The sequence below is a fragment of the Rhinolophus ferrumequinum genome, chromosome 7 (assembly GCF_004115265.2).
Source record: "Rhinolophus ferrumequinum isolate MPI-CBG mRhiFer1 chromosome 7, mRhiFer1_v1.p, whole genome shotgun sequence".
In the NCBI taxonomy this organism is placed as follows: domain Eukaryota; kingdom Metazoa; phylum Chordata; class Mammalia; order Chiroptera; family Rhinolophidae; genus Rhinolophus; species Rhinolophus ferrumequinum.
In genome coordinates, this window is record NC_046290.1 from 45,970,484 (window position 1) to 45,993,466 (window position 22,983).

Consider the following 22,983-nt stretch of genomic DNA (forward strand, 5'->3'; position numbering starts at 1 on the left):
TTAGCTTTGCACAGGCTAGTCCCTTCACTTGGGTCATGCACCCAGCTTCCCCATCAACTCTTCAAATGGCTGTTTCTGTCTTACCTTTACATGAATACCTAAATGCATCTCTTAGCTAGCCTGTAAAACTCTCCGGGCTTCCTTTGTAGTACCTGATAATTTTATAGTTATATGTTCTTTTGTTTGTTTCCTGGTTTATTGGCTGTCTCACTTGCCCGTGAAACTTGAAATGCCAAGAGGCAGAGACTATGGCTCTTTTATTAATCACTGCACACACAGTACCTAGCATAGAATCTGGCACATAAGTATGTTTTGAACAAATGAGTGCATGAGTGAATGAGTGCAGCTGGATCCGTGCAGGAAAGCAGATGTCTTCACCCAGATAGATCCAGGTACATCAGACTCTGAAAAGGTGAGGGCAGGGGCTGAGTCAATGGACATGAGAGGGCTGGCATATCAGTAAATATCTGACTGCTGGATTAGAAATGAACACTGAAGAAGTCATGAATTATTTCCATTTAAATTCAAAGAACTCCTCAGGGCAATGCTTACTTGAAAATCCTAGAGCTAAAACAGACCTTTAAAATCAGACCCTCTCCTGCAGATAGGGAAACTGAAGCCAGAGAAATCACACAGCCCATAGTCTTGGTCCCCACCTGCCAGGCCAGAGTCCTTTCTACTGCCCTCACTGACCCCAGGATGATAGCAGTATAACCCCGGCACTCACAGACTGATAGCCCCAGAGGTTCTTCTTGGCTTCTGCTAGCACAAGGAGTCTGAACGTAAATGAATAGGCTTTCCTTTCCCATGCCCTTTTTATAGGTTGTTTATTCCATAAAATTCAGATCCATAACCTAGTTTGGCACCAACATTCTTTTTATTGTAGAGCTATCTCAAATCCCAAGCCAAAATGAAACTCACTTTCTTCCTTTTCCTTCTCTACCACAGGAACTTGCCTAGTGTCCCTCAGAGCCAGGTCTGGGTTTAGTCATCATTTAACTTCTTCTGGCATTTCATAATTACATTGAAATACATGTGATACATGTTTTAAATACATGTGATAATAATTACATTTATTGAGTTCTTACTATATGCCAGGCACTATTTTAAACACTTCACATGTTGTGATTATTCAATGTTCACCACAATCCTATGAGGAAAGTAGTGGCACGCCCATTTTAAATGTGTAAACTGAGACATAGCTTTAAATAACTTGCCTAATTAGCAAGCAGTGGAACTGGAATTGGACCCAGGCAATCTGGCTCCAGGAACCACATTCATAACCACACATGATTTTGGGGTTTTGTTGTGTTGTGTTTAAATGAGATAGATGTTTATTTCTGGGTTGTGCATTACAGCACTGAGGTACATGACCTAGGGCTGCAGGGAAGAATTTGCTTTCCTCAACTTATGGCTTTTGTCTCTAAATGCAAGGCTGTCCCTTGCTAATTGCCACTTCCCAGTCAGTGGGAAGGTACAAAGAGGAAGAGGAAGAGGACGAGGAAGACAAGCAGCTTCATTCTCTCTGAGCAACTTTTCATTTTTGAAAAATTTCAAATCTACAGAAAAAGAAAGATTTTTAAAAAATGGAACTAGAATCTTTTACCTAGATTTATAACTTGTGGCTATTTTACCACGTTTGTTTTGCCTCTCTTTTTATAACTAGGAAAATACTGAAAGTTACACAAAGGAATATTTCATACAATAGAAAGGGAAGATCAACCAGCCAATTAGAAACATTACAAAGGAATACAGTTGACTTGAGATCAAATACTGTAGATGACCTTCTCTTTTTATTGCCTTTATTATTAGAATGTTGTTCCCACAAAGAAAAACACAGAGATTTTTTTTTAAGATAAAAACATCAAAGTCACAACAGCACAAGCATTGCCAGTCTAGCCCATTCAGACGATAGAGAAACTAAAAAGATGGGCACTTGGCAGGGTGGAAACAGAATGGACTTCTGAGCCTGGGTATAAACTCCAGCTCCATCACTTGTTGAGTTCTGTGATAACTGGGCAGTTATTTAGCCCTCCTGAGCCTCAGTTTCCTAATATGTAACATATGGGAAGACTTACTACAACTCTGTTATTTCCAATGATTCCAGGTAGAACGTGGAAGTCTACCTTTTTAACAAGTCTAGTGTAGGTGGTTCATAGAGCATATTCTGAGAAATACTGAATAGGAAGGACGCTAACTAGACAATTCATGGAATAGGGGAAGAGGTCCCAAACCCTTCACACTGTCTCCTCAGTTCTTCTTTCTCCCCATCCCTGCTGCCCGTATCCTTATCCACTCACACACTGGAGGCTGCACAGAATTTTGCTTCTCTGACTCCAGTTTGGTTTTCTCCAAGTAAAGTCCTCCTATAACTGCTTCTGCACCCTGTACCTAGCCCCCAATGCATCCAAATTTCCCCACCAATCTCTAACACAAAGCTTCTGCTTCAGACAGTCTGGTCTGCCTGGACGCCATTGTGACTCACAACACCTCCCTCTTGCCCTTCCTCTCTGCCTCATGTTCAGAGCCCAGCTTAGGTCCTCTCCTTCTAAGAAGCCCTTGACTCCAGCCACTCTGACTTCTTCCCTCCTGATACTATTTAGCACTTAACTCTACCTTGCATTTTTCTCTACCTAGCCTCTTGTTTTATTCTGGGCATTTCTAAATGTGCTCTGAGCTCCCTGAGGATAAAAGCAATAATTTCCCTCCTTTATATTCATGAAACTTAGAGTACATAGTAGGTGGGTGACTCACCCTATAGTAACTGGTTGGTTACTTAGTTGACTTATTAAGGAAGACGAGATGAGATCCAAGGAAAGCAACTTTATAAAGGTGAGCACAAGTGTGGAGCTTGTCATAGACTGATGAACCCATAGGGGCCCTTGAACATAGTTGAACCAATTTCCAAGGGTGTTTAAATAATGACCTATAAGTGGGACAATAAAAAGTTCAAGATAAAATCTGAAATAAATGAAAAGCAATAGGTAAACAGCTGCTGGTACATGCTCTGTTGTGTCTTTGAGGTGTTTCAATTAAAAAGAGCCCTAGAGGGAGAGCTAAGATGGCAGAGCAGATAAACATTGTGCTTGTTTCCTTCTGTTAATACATTAAAATTACAACTAAGTTATAGAACAAACTGGAGAACCACCTGAAGTCTGTCTCAACAGAAGTTTTATAACTAAGGATATAAAGAAGAGAGATGAGACTGGTAGGCAGAGATGGGGAAAAGACTGGCCCTAAACCTCTGTGTGTGGTTGAGAATCAGAAAGGATATCTTGGTGTGGAGGTTCTCCCCAGAGGAGCAAGAGACCCCAGCCCAAAACAAGGCTCCCCAGCCTATAGTACTAGTGCCCAGAGAAGAAGCCCCACAGCATCTGGCTATGGAAAACAGTGGGCATTCCAACCATCCAGGTGGGACGGAGGGTTGAGGGAAACCCAAACGTCCTCTTAAAGGGTCTGTCCGCCCATAGACTCACTCGCTCGCAGGCACTTACCTTGGGCTCTGACGAAGGGACAGTGACACAGGAGGCGTCAGAGGCAAATGGGGAGCAGACTGAGGTGTGTGTAGCTTCAAGGCCAGGGCTGGAGGACAGTCCCATTTCCCCTGTGTGAGGTCCTCCTGTGCAGCAGCTACCAGGTGGCAGCCATCTTTAATGTGTTGAGCCCTCCCCCTACGCTTACGGCCAAATTTGGATCTGATTGGTCTGGTGAGCTCCAGGGCTCTGCCCTGCAGACTCACTGGGATCCTGCCCCACTCAATTCCCCCAACGCCTGAGGCACTTTCTCTGTGAGTAGCCAACCCCGCTCGCATTTCACTCTTTCTTGGAAAACTATTAATATCAGAGTCCACGAGCCGCAGGCTGGCAGTGACTGGCCTCGGTGTGCTCTGAAACTTTTGCTGAGTAATTCCGGGCTCAGCATTGGCACCAAACCAGAGTCTACATTAACCTGGCGACTACAACACTTCCCACTGTAGTGACTCCCTGAGGCCCTGCCTCACCCAACTTACATACTCCACAAGGCTTTATCAGTGACTGAAATTTAAGGGAGCTGGCAGGTGGCAGCAGGACTTGGGGTGTCATGGCATTTTGCAGAGCTACTCCAGGTCCAGTATTGGTGGCAGCTATCCTCGGTTCACGGTGTGAACTCTTCCACATGCCTCCAGATTTAACACAGGCAACAAACAACCATGGATCACTGTGTAGCTCCTACCAGGGAGTCCCTGGCTGGTCACAGGTAGTGGATGACCAGAACCTGTGCTGGAGCACCTCCCAAGACGCCCCAGAACAAACATACCTGAAGGTTGGCTTCAGACCATAGCAGAGAACCACCCAATTAGCCCCACAAGTGGCACACACAAAGGGCAATCTCAACAGGCACCGGAGCCTGCTGGGGTGAAACCCACTCAGTGGGGTAAGCCTCCTGCACAGCAGCTCATAAGCTGTGGATGTGGCCAAATCCCAAAGCCATACAGCCTGAGGGTCAGGCCCAATCACTGACATGACAATAGCAATCAAGGCTCAACTATAACAGGAGGGTATGCACAACCCACACAAGGGATACTCCTGGAGTACCCAGAGCAGGTGACCTGGGAGACTGTGCCAGGGCTCCACAGGGCCTGTACTACACATAAGGCTACCTGCCCAAGACAGGGAGACATAGCAGATCATACATAGAAACAAACACAGGGAGGCAGCCAAAATGAGGAAACAAAGAAATACATTCCAGGTGAGAGAATAGGAGAAAACTCCAGAAAAAGAACTAAACAGAATGGAGGCAAGCACCTACCAGGTACAGAGTTAAAAATGATGCTTATAAGGATGCTTAAGGTACTTAGTGAGAACTTTAACAGAGAGATAGCAAGCATATAAAAGGACATAGAAACCATAAAAAAGAACCAGGCAGAAGTGAAAAATACAACAACTGAAATGAAGAATGCACTAAGAGGAATCACCAGCAAACTAGACGAAGAAGAGGATTCAATCAGCGATTTGAAAGACAAGCTAGCAGAAAATACCCAATCAGAAGAGCAAAAGGAAAAAAGAATCCAAAAAATGAAGTTTAAAAGACCTCTAGGACAACATCAAATGTAACAACATTTGCATCATAGGGGTACCAGAATAAGAAAAGAGAAACCAAGGCATTTTGAGAACCTATTTGAAGAAATAATGGCTGAAAACTTTTCTAACCAGATCAAGGAAATAGATATACAAGTCCAGGAATCACAGAGTGTCCCAAACAAGAGAACCCAAACAGGCCCACACCAAGACACATTATAATTGAGATGCCAAAGGTTAAAAACAAAGAGAGAATCTTAAAAGGAACAAAAGAAAGACAACTAGTAACTTATAAGGGAGCTCCCATAATATTGTCAGCTGATTTCTTACAGAACTTGCAAGCCACGAGTGATAGAAAGAGAAAGAGAAGAAAAGAAAAAAGAAAGAAAAGAAAGAAGAAAAAGAAAGAAAGAACGAAAGAAAGAGAAAGAAAGAAAGAAAGAAAGAAAGAAAAGAAAGAAAGAAAAAGAAGAAAAAGAAAAAAAAAGAAAGAAGAAGAAAGAAAGAAGAAAGAAGAAGAAAGAAAGAAAGAAAGAAGAAAGAAGAAAGAAAGAAGAAAGAAGAAAGAAGAAAGAAAGAAAGAAGAAGAAGAAAGAAAGAAAGAAAAGAAGAAAGAAAGAAAAAGAAGAAGAAGAAGAAAGAAAGAAAGAAAGAAAAAAGAAAGAAAGAAAGAAAGAAAGAAAGAAAGAAAGAAAGAAAGAAAGAAAGAAAGAAAGAAAGAAAGAAAGAAAGAAAGAAAGAAAGAAAGAAAGAAAGAAAAAAAGCTGAGGTAGCAATACTTATGCCAGACAAAATAGACTTTAAAACAAAGGCTATACCAAGAGACAAAGATGGACCCAGTAATCCCACTTCTGGGTATTTATCTGAAGAAACCCAAAACACTACTCCAAGGGGACACGTGCATCCGTATGTACATTGCAGCATTGTTTACCATGGCCAAGATGTGGCGGTAGCCCGGGTGCCCTGGATAGATGAATGGATAAAAAAGAGGTGGTATATACAAACAATGGAATATTGCTTGGCCACAGATGGGAATGGGTCCATGGATGACCTGGAGGGTATTATGCTGAGTGACAGCATGAATCAACCTGGAGGGTATTGTGCTGAGTGGAGTATCAGACAGAGAAAGACAGATGCAATGAGGTTTCACTTGTATGTGGAATCTAAAGAACAAAAGAAACAAACAAAACGGAAACAACCTCATAGATACAGACAACATTTTGTTGGTTGCCAGATGGGAGGGGGTTTCAGGATGGGTGAAAAAAGGGGAAGGGATTAAGAAGTACAAATTAGTTTTTACACAGTAGTCATGGGGATGTAGTGTATAGCATAGGAATATAGTCAATAATATTGTAATAACTATGAATGATGTGATAGATAGGAGGGGGTTGGGAGGCGGGGTGGAAAAGGTGAAGGGATTGAAAAGTACAAATTGGTAGTTACAAAACAGTCATGGAGATGTAAAGTAAAACATAGGGTATATAGTCAATGATATGGCCATAACTATGTATAGTGCCAGGTGGGTAGTACGTATAGTGAGGGAAATCGTTTCTTAAATTATATAAATGTCTAACCACTATGCTCTACACCTGAAATTAATATAGAATAATATTGAATGTCAACTGTAATTGATAAATATAAAAAGGGGGGGAAAGGTGAAGGGGGATAAGAGGTCCAAATTTCCAGGTATAAAACAAATAAGTCATGGGGATGTAATGTACAGCATAGGGAATGTAGTCAATATTATTGTGATAGCATGGTACGGTGTCAGATGGTTGCTGGACTTATCATGGTGATCACTTCTTTAGATATATAAATGTTGAATAACTATGGCGTATGCCTGAAACTAATATAATATTGTATTAGCTATATTTTTAATAAAATTTTTTAATTAAAAAAATAAATAAAATAAAAATAGCCCTAATACCTAAAAAAAAGAAAGAAAGAAAAGGAAAGAAAAGAAAGAAAAAGAAAGGAAGCTGGTGAAATCCTTTTATTGTCCCTTTAATGTGTTACTAAGGAGTTATTGGTATCATTTCATGACTCTGGCACAAATGCCTCTAGAATTTATTGCTGGGTTCACATCTCTGCTCTTTTATGGATTTCTTCCAAGAGGGGCTTGAATACAGGGCTCCCATTATATGTCCCTTGGGGTAGGTTGTCGAGAGCAAGCTGCATCAGCAAATGGCAATAAAGCTCACCAAGGCAACAACTGTTACTCACCAGTGTAGTTTGATTTAGAGCAGAATGTTTCCAGATGGGTTTTGATGTAACCCTTTTACTTCCATCTCCCAACAGCACTGAAATTGAAAAATCAATTACAGCACCCACGTTTTACACGTAGCTGCGTTTTGCTTGGGGAGGAAAGGGAGTGGTAAAAAAATACATATTTGCAAACTTTATATATAATATATACATATCTTTAGACAAAGGCACATTTTGTAAATAACTAAAATACAATGAGGGACCTTCTGAGAAGATGGTAGTTATGTTTAATCGAGACAAGTTAAAAATAAGTACTATTAGAAAAGACCTTATTTATTTAGGGGTTTAGAAACAGCTTAAATCACAAACTCTTAGTATGTTATTTCAACAAGCTGTCAATAAAAATCCTTTTCCTGGGGTCAACAGAGTCACTAGTGACCTCGTCAATCATGCTTCTCTAACCAGAGGCAGTCATCAAATCTCATTAGCTCGCTCTGTCTCCAGGAGGAGGGAGATCATCTATTAGTTACCCGTCACCAGGTGACAAACCGTATGAAGGAGAGTTTTCAATCCGCTGGTTCTCTAAACCCAGGAAGGAGAGGATAAATGTCCTCAGATGTCAGTTCTAATAGAAAGAGAGTGTGAAGGAGGCAACAGGATGATTGTACATGGGTTGGGCTGTATGGCTGTTTTGTTTTAAATTAGCCAATGATTACAGACTTCATACAGCAGACCTGACTTGCCTTTTCCAGATGTCTCCTACTCCCATTCTCCACAGGGGAATGAAAAATGAATTTCGTGAAATTAGCATGAGTTTAGTGACACCATAATTTGATAACCTTCTCCCATGAAAATCCAACTCCTGAATCACTAAACAGATGTGATGGGCTGTTCGATGTTCATCTGGCTATAAAAGCAGGCAACGGATACAATTCTTTTCTAATTATGTAAGTGATGGGGCAGGAAGAACCATGATACACACGGAGCAGAATGCCTTTCTTCACTTTAGTACCCTTTGGTGACCTTCTTTTCATAAAAATCAACATACTAGTTGAGCAACATTTTATTTCCACCTTGTTCAACTTGTATTTATCTAAACAACTACCAGTCTAAATTGTACCATGGACTACCCACCTACCAGATGCTTAGCAAAAGTCTCAGTTCATTTGATTGTCCAATTACATAGAATGGTGCTTCTCAAAATTAAACGCATTTACAAATCACCTGAGGATTTGGATAAAACACAGATTCTGACTCAGGTGGTCTGGGCTGGGCCTCAGAGTCTGCATTTCTAACAAGCTCCCCAGGTAATGGTGCTGCTGCTGGTCTGAGATGCACACATTGGACATAAATCACCTTAATATTCTGTACAATTTCCAACAAGAAATGTAGACACGGTTACATAACTTTATGTGATTTGTTTCCTGACAGATAATGATTATGTTTAAAGAGAAGTCGATTTTAGGCATGAATTTTAAAACACATTTATAATCTCCCCAAATGTTATTTCCATGGATAGACATCTTTAGAGCTCAAAGAGGTCTTTTAAGGTCAATGAGTATTGACTTCAGGAAGTGATCCAAAACAGAGCTCAAACAGATTCATTTAAAGCAAAGCTTAAATTCAATACTTTTCCCCAGCTGCACTATTGATGACTGCTTGGCTTTTTCTTTGCAGTAAAGGTACACAAACAAATCGAAATATGCTCTCTTTATTTTCAAAAACCTCTTCCTGAGAACAGGATCAAAGTTCATTTGCTCACCTACAGCATCTGCGGTGCAAAGTTTATTTAAATGACATACTTAAGATTTCTGTTATTTAAACTAATTCCCTTTGAAATTCATTAGCCTAAGACAGATTCAACTGTGGAGATAAATGTCAAAGGTCAGAATATTCTAGTTCACCTTTAATGATATTAGGGCCCTGTACTTAATAACTACTTTCTTCTGCAGAGTTCATAACACCTCAGATTCATCCTCCCACTAACCTTTTCTGAGTTTGTTAAGGAAATGGGTTCTCTTTACAGATCTGCATTTGCTAAGCTAATACCTAAATACTGTTTAATTTTTCTGTAATTTGAGTAAGTAGATACTAAGTAGAACGTAGTTAACACCTTGGATGTGAATCTCTGACTGAGTATAACTAAGCTTTCCAAAAACATGGTTAACAGATTCACAGACACTAGTATAATTTCCTATGCGCAAAATGAACATTGCAATAAAACAGCCAAATATATTCATTCCACAAGTATTTATTTAGTGTCTATAATAATAATAATACTAATATTAATTATACTAATAATAACTAAAGCTTATAATAAACTAGGGACAATTTTAAGCACTTTACACAAATGTCATTATTCTTTACAACAATTTTATTATGGTATAGTAGATACTAATACTACCCCTATTTCACAGATAAAGAAAGTGAAACACTGAGAGGTTAAATAATTTACTCGAGGTTATAAAGCCAGTAAGTGACTACAATGGTCTGAATGTTTGTATCCCCCAAATTCATATGTTGAAATCCTAACTCCCAAAGATGGTATTAGAAGGTGGAGCCTTTGGAAGGTACTTAGGTTATGAGGGTGGATTTTATGAATGGGATTACTGTCATATAAAAGAAACCCCAGAGAGCTTCCTAGCCCTTCCACCATGTAAGGACACAGGGAGAAGGCACACTGGCTATGAACCAGAACGCGACCATGCCGGTGTCTTGATCTTGTACTTCCCAGCCTCCAGAACTGTGAGAACTAAATTTCTGTTGTTTATAAGCCAGCCAGACTGTGACACTTGTCATAGCAGCCCAGACTAACACAGTGGCAGAGCCAGGATTAAAACCCAGACAGCTTAGCTTTTGGGTCCAAGCTCTGCCAGACACCATCCTAGGTAATGTGGATGATGACAAAAGGGACTTACAGGGATAGCGAATGTGTTGCATTCACAACACCTCCACTCCACTTCTAACCACCAGTAATCAATATATCCCTCTTTAAAACTGAGCTCAAATCTGGCCACAGAACCCTTCTTAACCCAGTGTTCCAGGAAGCCACGATCAATTAACTGGACCTTACACATGAATCAAAATATATTTATCACTCCTGATTAAGTGCATAAAGCACAATCATTTACTAATCTTTAAATATTTTTATTTTAAATAGTTATTAACAAGTTGGCATAGGTTGCAAATGAATTCAAATGTCTAGGTAAAAAGGGATATATTTCTTATTAATATTGATCTCAACTCTGTTTAATAAACTCAGGGATCCCATGCTTTGGCTCCTGCATTCAAGGCATTTTCACATCAAAATCCTTTACACATTCCTTATATAGGTTTTAATATTTCTTCAGCCTAAGATTTGGGAACGATCCATAAACCCCCTGAAATAACATGTTATTTTATATTTTATAAGTAGTTACTTTAATATCTATCTATAGGAAAAATTAGATTCCTATCTTCCCCAATGTAAATACATTCAGATTAAATTTTTTTTTATTATTTAAAACAAATCATACTGGAAAAATATGGATTACAGTTGTACAATCATGGGGAGAGGAAACATTTCTCAAACATGACAAAAATCCATAAGCAATAAAGAAAGACAGATTTCATTGCATAAAATTGCAAAACTTGTATACTACAAAGAGACTATGAGCAAAGTTAAAAGACAAACAACATCATTTCTGGATAGCTGAAATAATGGTGGCCACCCGAATCTGAATCTCTTCACATGTCTTCCAAAGAGAACTTACAGGTCAACAACAAGAAGAAAAAGACACATACAGAAACCCACACCTTCATCATAACTAGAAAACCAGTGACACTACAAACTTTAAATTATCTGTAATTAAGAAAAAAGAAAACACCAATTTATAGCAGTACTATATCTAGATCTCCCACCATAGGCCTTTGCAGAGACCTAAAGAGGATTTCTGGAAAATCTGCATAAAAGAGAGAAGAGGGGATTAAGCTAAAATAGGTCCCAGAAAGAGAAATCCATCTTAAGTGTCAAAATATTGAAAAAATTCTGGTAGGTAAGAGTACTGACTACAGGGAAGAAATTGAAAAGTGACATGAGATTGAAAGAGGCAGTTCTGGAAAGGCTGGGGAAGGAAAGGAGAAAAAGACAAGTAGAAGCAATCTCTGGATACTACATAGAGAAGGCAAAAAGAAACATGAGAGAATGATTCACGATCCTGCAAAACAAAATAAAACCAAAAAGTCAAAGGATGTATGAATACTGTGGGGTGAAATAATCCTTTATTGTGGAGATCTATTATCTGCACTATAGCATGTGTGGCAGTGCCCTTGGCCTCTACCTATCTGATGTCATTAGCACAGCACCCTCCAGTTATGACAACCAAAAACGTCTCCAGACATTGCTAAATGTCCCCTGGGGAGCAAAGTCACATCCAGGTGAGAACCACTGACCTACAGCAATGACTTGTTGAATTGCTGGTTGGTTTGTTGTTTGAAGACTGTTTTTAAATGTTTGCCCTTTTGGAGTAAACTATTCAGAGGCAAAAATAAAAAAAATTAAGAAAGGAAAAGAAGCTCCACTCTCTCATTCATTTATTCATTCAACAAATGCCTACTGAATGCCTATTAAGTAATAGTCATTGTGTAAAAGATGAATAGGCAAGACATAGGCACAACCCAAATTTTAAGCTTTCCATATTACTTATTTAATGTAATATTATCGTGGCTTGATTAACTTTTGTATTTCTAAGAAATTGATGCCATGATTGTTTCTAATCTAGAATCTCAACACACAAGCAAAACAATATATATTACACATACACATATACACAGAGAGAGAGAACCAAAAAATGTATACACATTTTAAGAAAGGAAAAAAGCTTATTAATTGTAATACTCAATATATACTGATAACAAAAGATGAATACAAATCACGTTTGACTTCTGCAATTACAAGAGGTGCTCAAAGTAGTTACTACCTGTGTCCAGACACTTCTGATTACGGCGAACTACTGCTTGAGCATAGATAACATCTCTTAAAATGTGTATACATGTTTTTGGCACTCCCGCGTGTATGTATGTATATATATACATATATATGCGATGTATGTATATATATACATATATATATACGATCCAAATATACGTGTATATATGTATATATATGCTATCCATGAAAGGTCATGAAAGCTGACAGCAGAGAGAGGAGCCAGGAAAACTGTCACATGTACATCATATATATATATATATATATATATATATATATATACACACACATACACACACTGGGGGTGCCAAATATATGTATATATATATATATATATATATATATAGAGAGAGAGAGAGAGAGAGAGAGAGAGAGCAATATAGATATAGATATATGACATATATATGTCATTTTTCTACAAATGTTTGGAAAACTTACTGTGGATAAGTATTTTTGGTGCTGACATGGAAATTCTCTTTATCTGTGGATGTATCAGTTAGCTATTGCTTCGATAATGCTATATAACAAATAACCGTAAAATCTCAGTGGCATATAACAAGAGGCATTTCTTTAACGTGTGCATCTGTGAGTTGGCCAGGGATCGGCTGATCCCGGGCTCAGCTGGAATGGCTCTGCCCCCCGTGGCCCCCAGCCTCCTCCTCCCATCAGCAGATGAGGAGAGGCACGTTCCTCTAATGCCAATGGCAGAGGCACAAGAGAAGCAGACTTATAGAAGACGGAGGCTCAGAACTGACACACTGTCACTTCTGCTCTGTCCTCTTCAGTCAAACACAATGTCACAGGCAGAGAAAATATACTCCACCCATGTGGGCAAGGAGACCTACAAATTCACAAAGCAAAAGATACGCACACAGAGGGTTGAAGAATTAGGGCCAATGCTGCAACTTACCACAATGGAGGGGGGATAAAACCAAAAACTTAGTCTTACTTTATTATCTCAAAGTTAAGATTTCTGAACACAGATCCTTAAGTTACATTAATGAATACTATAGCAAAAAAGTAATTTTCAACAACGCAAGAGAAGATTAAATAAACCATCAACCTCGGAGAGGTTATTATTTCCATGTATTTTTATTAGAACAGCCATAATACTAAATTCATTTTTTAAAGCAATTCCTTTCTAAAGACCAACATTTCAATGATAAATGCCAGTAAGTGACTTTTACTATCATATATGTTACACCTTTTATAGCTATTTTTAGCAAGAAAATTTTCAGCTGTCTTTATTTATATTCCCTGTTTATTCTTAACAGGAATTTTCCTGAAACATAACACTTCTTCAAATCAGTACTGATTCAATAGATTTAAATTTCTACATTCTGTATACTCCGGGGGGAAAAATTAATTGGATTATGTTCTCTCGTTCGTGACTATTTAAATATTCAGTTTCTGAGGTAACGTTTTAGTGTGTTTTTATGTTTTATTCAAGGCACAGTGTTCCCGCAAATATCACAAACCCAGAGCAATGGCTCACGCCGACATTAAATATGCCATTAAACATGCTTGTTCCCAGAAAATGTCAATGAGAAGCTGTCAACAATCCTAAAGAGCAAGGCTTCCTGCATTCAGAACAAATGATGAAAGAGGTACCGGAAATAACCTAAAACTTTGCGGAAGATGAAAAGAAGAAAAGGTAATCTGAGAACATCTAGCTCTCTGCTTGGCAAACAAAAATTATCCCGATTTTCGTATGCCTAGAGATGGCAACAAAACAAAGTTCATGTCATTTTGCACAGCAATCATGAGGCTGTTCCTTTCATCTCTGTGACTTGGACGCTTAAAATGTAATGTGACTAACACCTCAGAGCCCTGCTCTTTAATGTCCCCATCACCATGAGCAATAGTGGGGTCATTCTTTACAAAACAGCACTGAAAGAGCAGCAACTCAAATATAAGGGAAAAAAGAAGATAACATATTTCAGGTTATAGGATTATTGAACCATTTTTTCATTCATTCATTTACTAAACAGAGAATGCTTATTGGCCAAGCCTTTGAAAGGTAATAGATGTCCCATCAGCTGGGATTTAGCTTGAGAATGAAGACAGAGAGAGGGCTGGGGTGCAGCCCAAGGAAGTAAGGTGGGGGGGGGCTTGTCAGTACTGGGAAGTAAAGAATGAGAGCATCTACTGAGAAGGCCTGTAAGCTTTCTCCTGTACAAGAGTTTGGCGACACACTTGAGGCCAATGGTGCATTAGATAAAGTTTCAGATTAGAGGAGGACATGCTGCTGTCCGTGAAAGGTCATGAAAGCTTGACAGCAGAGAGAGAAGCCGGGAAAACTTGAAGAACAGACCAAACCCCCGGTATAGGCACAATCACTTATATTTGTCTGAGTTCAGTTTTGCGGCTGTCTAACAATAATTCACATTCATAATGAAGACCCCAGGTCACTCAGACGGTATTAATGGTGTTTAGTTCTTTGAAGAAATGCAAGATAAAGAAAATTCTTTTTTGAAAGATTTTCATTAAAAAAAATTGTTACATATTTTTAACAAATTTTAACAAATTTACATACAATAAAACACACGCATTTAAAGTATAACTTTGGGGAGTTTTGATATAAGTATACATTAGTGAAACTATATACACAATTAAGATAACGAACATACTCATTACCTCCGAAAGATTCCTCATGGCCCTTTGGAATGCTTCCCCCCTGCGTCTTGCTGCCTGCACAACCACTAAACTTTTCTTCTGTAATATCTAATTTGCCTTTAGTACAATCTAGTATGGTTTTCATCTTACTGTCGTTTTCATCTCTAGAATTTCAACTTGGGTCTTTTTTTTTTTTATATTTTTCATGCCTTTACTTCACATGTTCAATCCTTCCTTTAGCTTCCTGAATATATAGCATATATTATTGCTGTTTTAATGTCCTTGTCTACTAATTCTACCATTTGTGTCATTTTTTTTTTTTGGTCAGTTTCTATTGATTAATTTTTTTACCCTTATTATATGTTGTATTTCCCTGTTTCTTTGCTGGTAATTTTTTACCAGATTTCAGGTATGAACCATTCCGTTGCACTTTATTCTGGGATGTAGGTCAAGTTATCTGGAAACTTCAAGTCTTGTCTTTAAGCTTTCTTAGGCAGGACCAGAACAACATTTAAAGTAAAACTAATTTTGTTCTGCTACTGAGAAAAAAATCCTTCTTAGTACTTCACCTGATGCCCCACAAATTACGACATTTTTTGCTCCTGCTCATGGAAACAGGCGCTATTCCTGTCCTATGTGAGCCAGAAAGATTGCTGCTCCCTCTAATCGTTTTCGGTGGTTCCTCCCTCCATCACAGTTGTTTTTTCCATATGCATGAGCTGATCAGTACACTCAGCTGAATACTAAAGGGGATCCTTTGCAGATCTGTAGCATTTTCTCTGTGTGTATCTCTCTTATCTCTGGTACTCTGTCATGTGAACTCTTGATCATTTGACCTACCTGGACTTCTAGCTTCAGACCAACTCGAGGAGACTGCTGAGCTACATTCTGGGATCCCCTCCTTGTACCACAGCCTAGAAACTGTCTCAAGACAGTGAGGTTGGGGCAATTGTAGGACTCATGTTGTTTGTTTATCATCTCTCAGAAATCACTGTTTTTCATTATCTGATGTCCAATATCTTGAAAACCATTGTTTCACATATTTTGTCCTGCTTTTCACTTACTTCAGGCAAGAAGGGAAATCTAACCATCATCACTCCATCATAGCCAGAACCAAAGGTCCCCAAAATTGTTAAACATTTTAATAATAGCAAAATAGTTTGTTGTTTTAGTATGAGAGTGTTTAAAAATAAATTTATATTACACAAAAGTCTACTTTTTCCTCAATGATGGAAGATAAACCAGGTTTTAATATAAGTTGTCATTTATCACGAAACTATCCAGCTGTAAACACCAGGAAATAATGGACTCTGAACTAAGAGTTTTATAGATCTAGATGCACATTTTCAAGGAGCAACGAGAAGAGATCGATAAACAATTAACTTATATGAGGAGTCAACATTTTAGACTGCTGAACTTTGAATATCTTCTCTAGAGTAGTGCCTAAAAAGACTAAGGAAGACTCTTCATGTGGGCACACACCCTTCTGGGGGAGCCTTTCTCAGTTGAATTCACCCATTCAGCAAATATTTATTGAGCTCCTACGATCTGCCAGGGAATATTCAAGGTTGTGGAGATATAGCAGGAAACAAAACAAAGGCTTCAACCTTCATGGAACTTAGCAGGTAAAACACTAAACCAACATCAAATCGTTCTGTTGAGAACAACTTAACCAGAATAAGGTCTTAGAGAACTTCACGGTGTGATATTTCAGGTAAGAATTGTTGGGGAGGCCCTTTCTGAGGAGGTTGCATTGGATTTGAATGAAGTAAGGAAGGAAGCCATACAAAACTCAAAAGAAGAACATTCTGGGGAAAGGGAAGAAGTACAAGTACCCTCAGGTACAAATGAGGTGGGCTGGTTGAAGGATTCTGGTAGGAATCTAATCTTAAATCAGCAGTAATTAGAAACAACTTAATTTTGTTTACCTATATTCATTCATTCATTCATTCATTCATTCACGTAATAAACTACATATTAAATACTCTGCTATATGTATGAATGCAAAAATGAGTTGCCTAAAAAAATCAAAAGCACAATTTAATGGGAGAGGATTCAATACATAAATAACAAGCAATGGTCATAATAATGGGGATAATGGAGCTTCAAGTTTAAGGATCTAAAGGGTGTATTAATTCTAAGAGGTCCAACACACTTGGCTATGTGTGTCTGGCCCACTGGGGCCTTATTTGCATGAAAGGCAAAGGCATGTGCCAAGCAATGGAAGATCTGAGGGACAACATGATTTGTGTAAAGATGAGAAGTAGCTGTTCATAGAGAAGAGGAGTTTTGAGCAGAGCAAAGGGTATGCCAGTCAGCGCCCTTTGGCTCTGCCTCTCTGGGTTAATGCCCAAGTTCTTTAGAAGAGAGGTGAAGAGCTTTGCTGCTGAAATCTCTGTAAGAAACTGGAGCACCAGACCATTCTGCTTGGGGAATAGTCCTCACTGGTCCCCGCTTCACTGGAGTGACTGCTGGAGCACATTGTAACAAGGAACAGAAATAGGAACAGGGATGGAGCAGTCAGAGCCTAATGGACAGAGACCCACACCACCTAAGGCCAAGAGTCAGGGCAGTCCCATGCGGTCACTACCTGGGAGGGTAGGTAGGAAATGCTATTGTAGCATTTGTACTTATTGTACACAAAGGGGACGACTTAAATCAGTCCCTGAGTTTTTCCTGATGCAAATGTGTAACTTTGGAATTATATACTTTGGTTATAATCTTACATCAGCTACTTACTAGCTGTGTTGTTATCTTGAGCAAATTACTAAACCTCCTTAGACTTCACTTTTTTTCATCAGTTAAATAGGGATAGTAATATCGTTGTTAAGTGTTAGGATTGCTGTAAGGTTTAAATAGCATGTGGTAGGCCCTTAAACAATGATTGATGATCATGATGAAATTTTAGAAGACCTGACATGCCCAGAAGGTAGTGAGTAAAGATTAAATTATACTGCTTAGAAACTATAAGCTCTTGCGCTCTGGGAAGCCAGGGATAACATTAAAACTAGGTATGCACATGGCTTTGGGCAATCTATTTAAGCTCCTTGAGCCTCAGTTTCTTCATCTGTGTAACAGAATATTAGTGATATCTGCCACTGGTCTCTCACGGTGTTGTTACAAGGTCCTCTTCCAACAATGGACGTGGAAAGCACTTTGTAAAGAACTATTCAAATATTAGTGATGTCCAGTTGTCATCTCTTTCACCAGCCCTGTTTTATGCCACTCTTGGTACTGAGAAAACTCATTTTGAGGCTATTTTCAGGTCTGTAAGACACAGCTGCTCAGAGTCAATCGTTATATGGCTAGAAGTTTCTACAGGCCACTTGTTAAGGATAGCCCATGCAAAGCCCTGGGACATCTTCCCCTAGCTCCTGACTCATGTTACTCAAGGGATTGAAGGTAAATATCTTTTTCCTTCTGTTTTGCTATATTTATTTCCTGTTGCCTAACTACCTGCTTCCACCATCAGTGATTGCCTCTGAGCCCTTGAGCATATTTATTTTCCATCTACTCCTTCCCTGCCAGCAATAGCATTAATGCATCTCTAAAGATCCGGGTCCTGGAAATTGCAGCCCAGTAAAGACTCAAAGCAGTAGAGGGATTGTTTTCTTCCTTGAATTCTCACATACTGAATGCTGTGACTCCAGCCCTCGGGACCCAGCTAACTTAAACCAATGGGCTCCCTTACCTTGCCCAGGTGCGTATATGCAAAAAGGACAATGATAATTCCCTGAGAAGGAAACTAAATCCAACCAAAAGGTTAAAAAAAAAAAAAAACTTGGACTTTAAATAAAATTCAGAATTTGTAGAAGAAGAAAAATCTGGAGTAAAGAACCTAATAAAGGAGAATGTAAGAACTTAAAAATTTGAAATAAGCAAGACACAATAAACCAAAAGAAATATATGTTTATATACAGAGGGTGCAAAAAAAATGTATACACATTTTAAGAAAGGAAAAAACTATTAAAATTGTAATACTCAATATATACCGTTAACAAAAGATGAATATAAATCACGTGCATACATTTTTTTGGCACCCCCGGTAGTTGAAATGAAACACTGAAGGTGACATGTAGCTATTTGGGGGAGGGGGCTAAAAAATATTATTAATAGAAGGAAAAAACAGAATGCTAGAATTCATGACCAGAGGTGCTGAGAATAGTAGACTTTGGAATGGAATATAGATTTGTGGATGGGGAAGACAGACTCAGAAGTTCTTTCCAATTATTCATGATATTGAAAGAAACAGCAGACAGCTGTTCTCCTGGAGAGGATGGGCTTAACTTTCAATAGGAGGGATTTAGGATAGACACGAGAAAATATCCTGGGTATAAGTATTGTGAGAAAAATGTGGAAACTCCATCTCTGACGGTATTAAGAAATAATAAGGGTAGCCACTGTCTTTTACTAGTGGCTTAAGGGCACACCTGAATACCTGAGCTTTTAAGGATACATCTATCCACGTGCAACTGTGAGTCTGTGTTTTCTCCGATCCAGTTCCTAGGCTATCATAGTATCACATATGGAGATTTCTTAGAGGTCTGTGTTATTTTCTGAGTTTTCCTGTCCTGAATCACATTCTTAAATCTAATCCAGCTTTCTGACCAGCATCTTGAGTTCTCCTTAAGAATGTTTTCCATAGATCTTCAAGGGCAAGAGCCAGTCGTTTCTCTTTGTATCTCTGGTCAGCACTGTGCCTGGCACACAGGTGGTACTTGCTAACGGTCCCTGAACAACTTCCAACTCTGAGAAGTAAAGGACAAACCACTGCAATAAAATAAAATAAGGGCAATGGAAACCTTAGCAACATCAAAGAAAAATAGTTTCCTGCCTCTTCCACAGAAAGTTAGTTGATAAGAGCCCTTGACTTTCACCCATACAAAGGCGCAACAGGGCAGAGAGAATCCAGTAATTCTGCCTGAGTATTTATGACTGTTATTATTTAAGGGAGACAACTCACACAACAGAGTCTTTGTTGTCTGACTCAGACTCATCTTTATTCCATTCGTAAACATGCTAATCTGGAGGAACTAAAATCGCAAGAAAATTCCTAGGATCCAAGAAGGTGACTGAATGCTGACCCAACAAAAATTGACACTGATCAGCTTTACCTCTGGCCTGAGCTCCAGACCGACCTCAGGCCAGACAGGGACCCTGTTTCACAAACGCCAGTCGCTCACTTATCATCTCCAAGATTCTGTCAGATCTTCATATCACCTATTCATCTTCATTACTTATTATTTGTCTTTAAGTGAATCACCCCTAGGTTTTTGCCTATGCTGGTCCTAAGTAACAATACCTGAGAAATTATGACTTTATATGCTGGTCATATTTTTTTTCAAATGTACCTTAAATTAAACACATAATTTTAAAAATAAAATTAGGTATGAATGTGCAACTTAATATTAGGTTGGAAATCCTACCCAGGGTTACATTTCAAACTGCAGCCTAGCCATTCTCCATCTTTTTTCCCCCACCAGAGACACATAGATGCCATTCACACAGCCAGCATATACTAACGTGAGTGTCTGAACTTCTGAGTAACTTCTAACGGAAAATCTGGAGCCCCACTCCATTTTTTTTCTCACTTGAGGAAGTATATCAGAATACAAATGAATGAATGTAATTGTAAGGACAACCATGAAATCACTAATTTGAGGATAAGAATACCTTCCTTACAGAGCTGCTGAGAGGCTAAAATGAAATAGTAAAGTATTTAGCCTGGTGCTTAACACATAGGAGGTACTCAATAATTTGTTCCTATTTTGTTTACATGAATTACTCATCAACTTTGGTGATTTTTCCTCAACAAAAAAATTGGGCACGACCTCATGGGTGACCTGATGGTCACCATGTCTGGGGACCCTGGGCACCACTCACACCAACAGGAGCTGCTCCAGGAAGAGAGTGGTCAATTCCCACAGAAAGCACTTTCCTGGGCTCCAGGAAACCACTTCTATTAATTCACAGGCATTATGAGTCCACACGTATTTTCTATCTGCTGAGAAAATTGAGATCCTTATAGTATCTCTTCCTTCTAGAATTTTATCTTCTTTCTCCATGTAGAATTACTTTGGCTCTGACATGCTTGGTGGTTGCTAAAGAAACCACCAAGCATGTCATTAAGAAAAGTATGAGTTTATGTTGGAGATTTACAAAGCATAAAATAGTTATCTCATTTTCTATTAGCACCTCTGTACAATAATAGGAAAGGAAAAAAACCCCAAATTTTAATTGTAAATGAAGCCACCATGGGACATAGCAAACTGTGACCAAGTCTAAAATAGTCATATCCATTCATTTCTTCATTCATTCATTTATTCAATACATAGTTATTAAACCAATATTCTTGGCACTGTGATAAGAGCGGTAGGGGAATACAAAAAACGTTCTTTTTTATCAAGTCACTTACAGTCCAAGAGAAGACAATACGTGTACATAATATGAAGCAAAATTAGGTAAATGTCTTAATATTTAGCTTCTATCATTTCATCATAAAGATACTCTCAAAGAGCTTTGAGTTTCTCCCCCCACCCCGTTCCTGGGTTTGTGCACCCCCTTGCAATCTATATTGACTGCTCTAAAGCACACATTGTTAAGCATTAGTGGGCCAATTAAATTTGGTCTTAGCACAAGGCATCTTCAGACATAAAGTGAACACATCTCATGTCTCATCTCATCTCTTCCCTTGGCAGATGGAAGATCGAACACCTGAGGACCAGGATGCACAGTGGGCCCACCTTAGCAATGGTGTCTGTCAGTAGCCATGGAGACGCTAACAGTTACAGAAGGTACAGGGTGTTTGCACGCTAGAAAGTCAATAATAACCTCAGCCTGTTACTAAGAAATTAAAAAACCTCCATATTGAGGGCTAGTCCACAAAAATATATTTATAAACATTATAAGTTTATAAACATGTCTTAAGTCATATGACATCTTCTTTTCTCTAAATTTACCCCTGATATTGCTATATTGGGCTTTAGTTTAATGGCACATTTTGTGAAATACCTATATCATGGTGAGAAAGTAGAAAGTCAAACAGTTAAGGTAAAAAAAAAAAAAAGAAAACTTTGAACTGAGCCCAAGAGAAAACATTTAAATATTCGAATATAGTTATAACTACTGCTCCTTCTGAGCTGGTGGGAGGGAGTGGAGTAAAATCAGGTGACTTCTAGAGACAATAACTGTGTCCTTCAGAAGCAGCTCAGTGTAGCAGAAAACATGAGCTCTGAAGTAGGGCAGAAACAAGTTCAAATTCCAGTCTAATCACTACTAACCATATGATCTTGAGCAAATTCCTTCACCTCTGTGATCCTGTTTCTCCATTTGAGTACAGGGCTCATAAAACCTACTTCATAGAGCTATTAGGAGGAATAAATGTGATTGCATATATAAAGCACCCAGCACAGCAGGCATTTGAAAATATTTCTTCCCTCACTATGAAATGTTGCGATGCGGGCCCACCAATTTCTCTGGGAGGACCCTATTCATTCATTCAGAAATATTTTTTGAACACCAATAGGCATAAGTATTGTGCTAGCATTAGGAATGTAATGATGACCAAGACCCTCAGGAGTTCCCATCCCCTTTCTTTTAAGGGGTTTTTGCCTTCCCTCAGGGAACTGCCTAAAACTGCAGAAAACAACCTGGACTGATAAAAAGGATGTGTTTGCACGAGGACGTGTAGGTTAAGCATCAGTGGCAGATCCAGAATTTGAGTTCAGTGTCCATACTCTGTTTTTACCTTGAATTTCATTAAGAACTTATTTTAGGTGAGGAGAGAAAAAGTAGAGAAAGCCAAGGGTTAGGAAGGAGATTTGGGTTTTAAGAGGTAATATCTGTAGGAGGCAGGGAGGCATGGTAAAGACCCACCAAAAAGTCAGTCAATTTTAACTACTCCCACAATCCTTTTTAGTTTTTCCTCCTTTTGCTTAAATTGTAATTAATTTAGATGGCAAGATAGTAGGACAAACAATGAGGTGCCTGGTGGGAGAAGAACATTTGGGGAAGGAATTAATGAATGTCTCCATTGACAGGGAGGCATATAAGGCAGGGCTCCCTTAAGTGTATTCTTCAGAACACTGACTCCCCCAGAAATTCACTGAATCCAAACTCCAAGAAAGGTGCCTAAGAATC

The 22,983-nt window shown here is 38.8% G+C and overlaps 1 protein-coding gene across 1 annotated transcript in view; it reads right to left on the bottom strand.

Moving 5' to 3' along the window:
* The window catches only part of ZNF366 (zinc finger protein 366), a 289,661-nt gene that overhangs the window by 214,854 nt on the left and 51,824 nt on the right, over nucleotides 1–22,983 (bottom strand). The gene's annotated exons all lie outside the window — the stretch shown is intronic.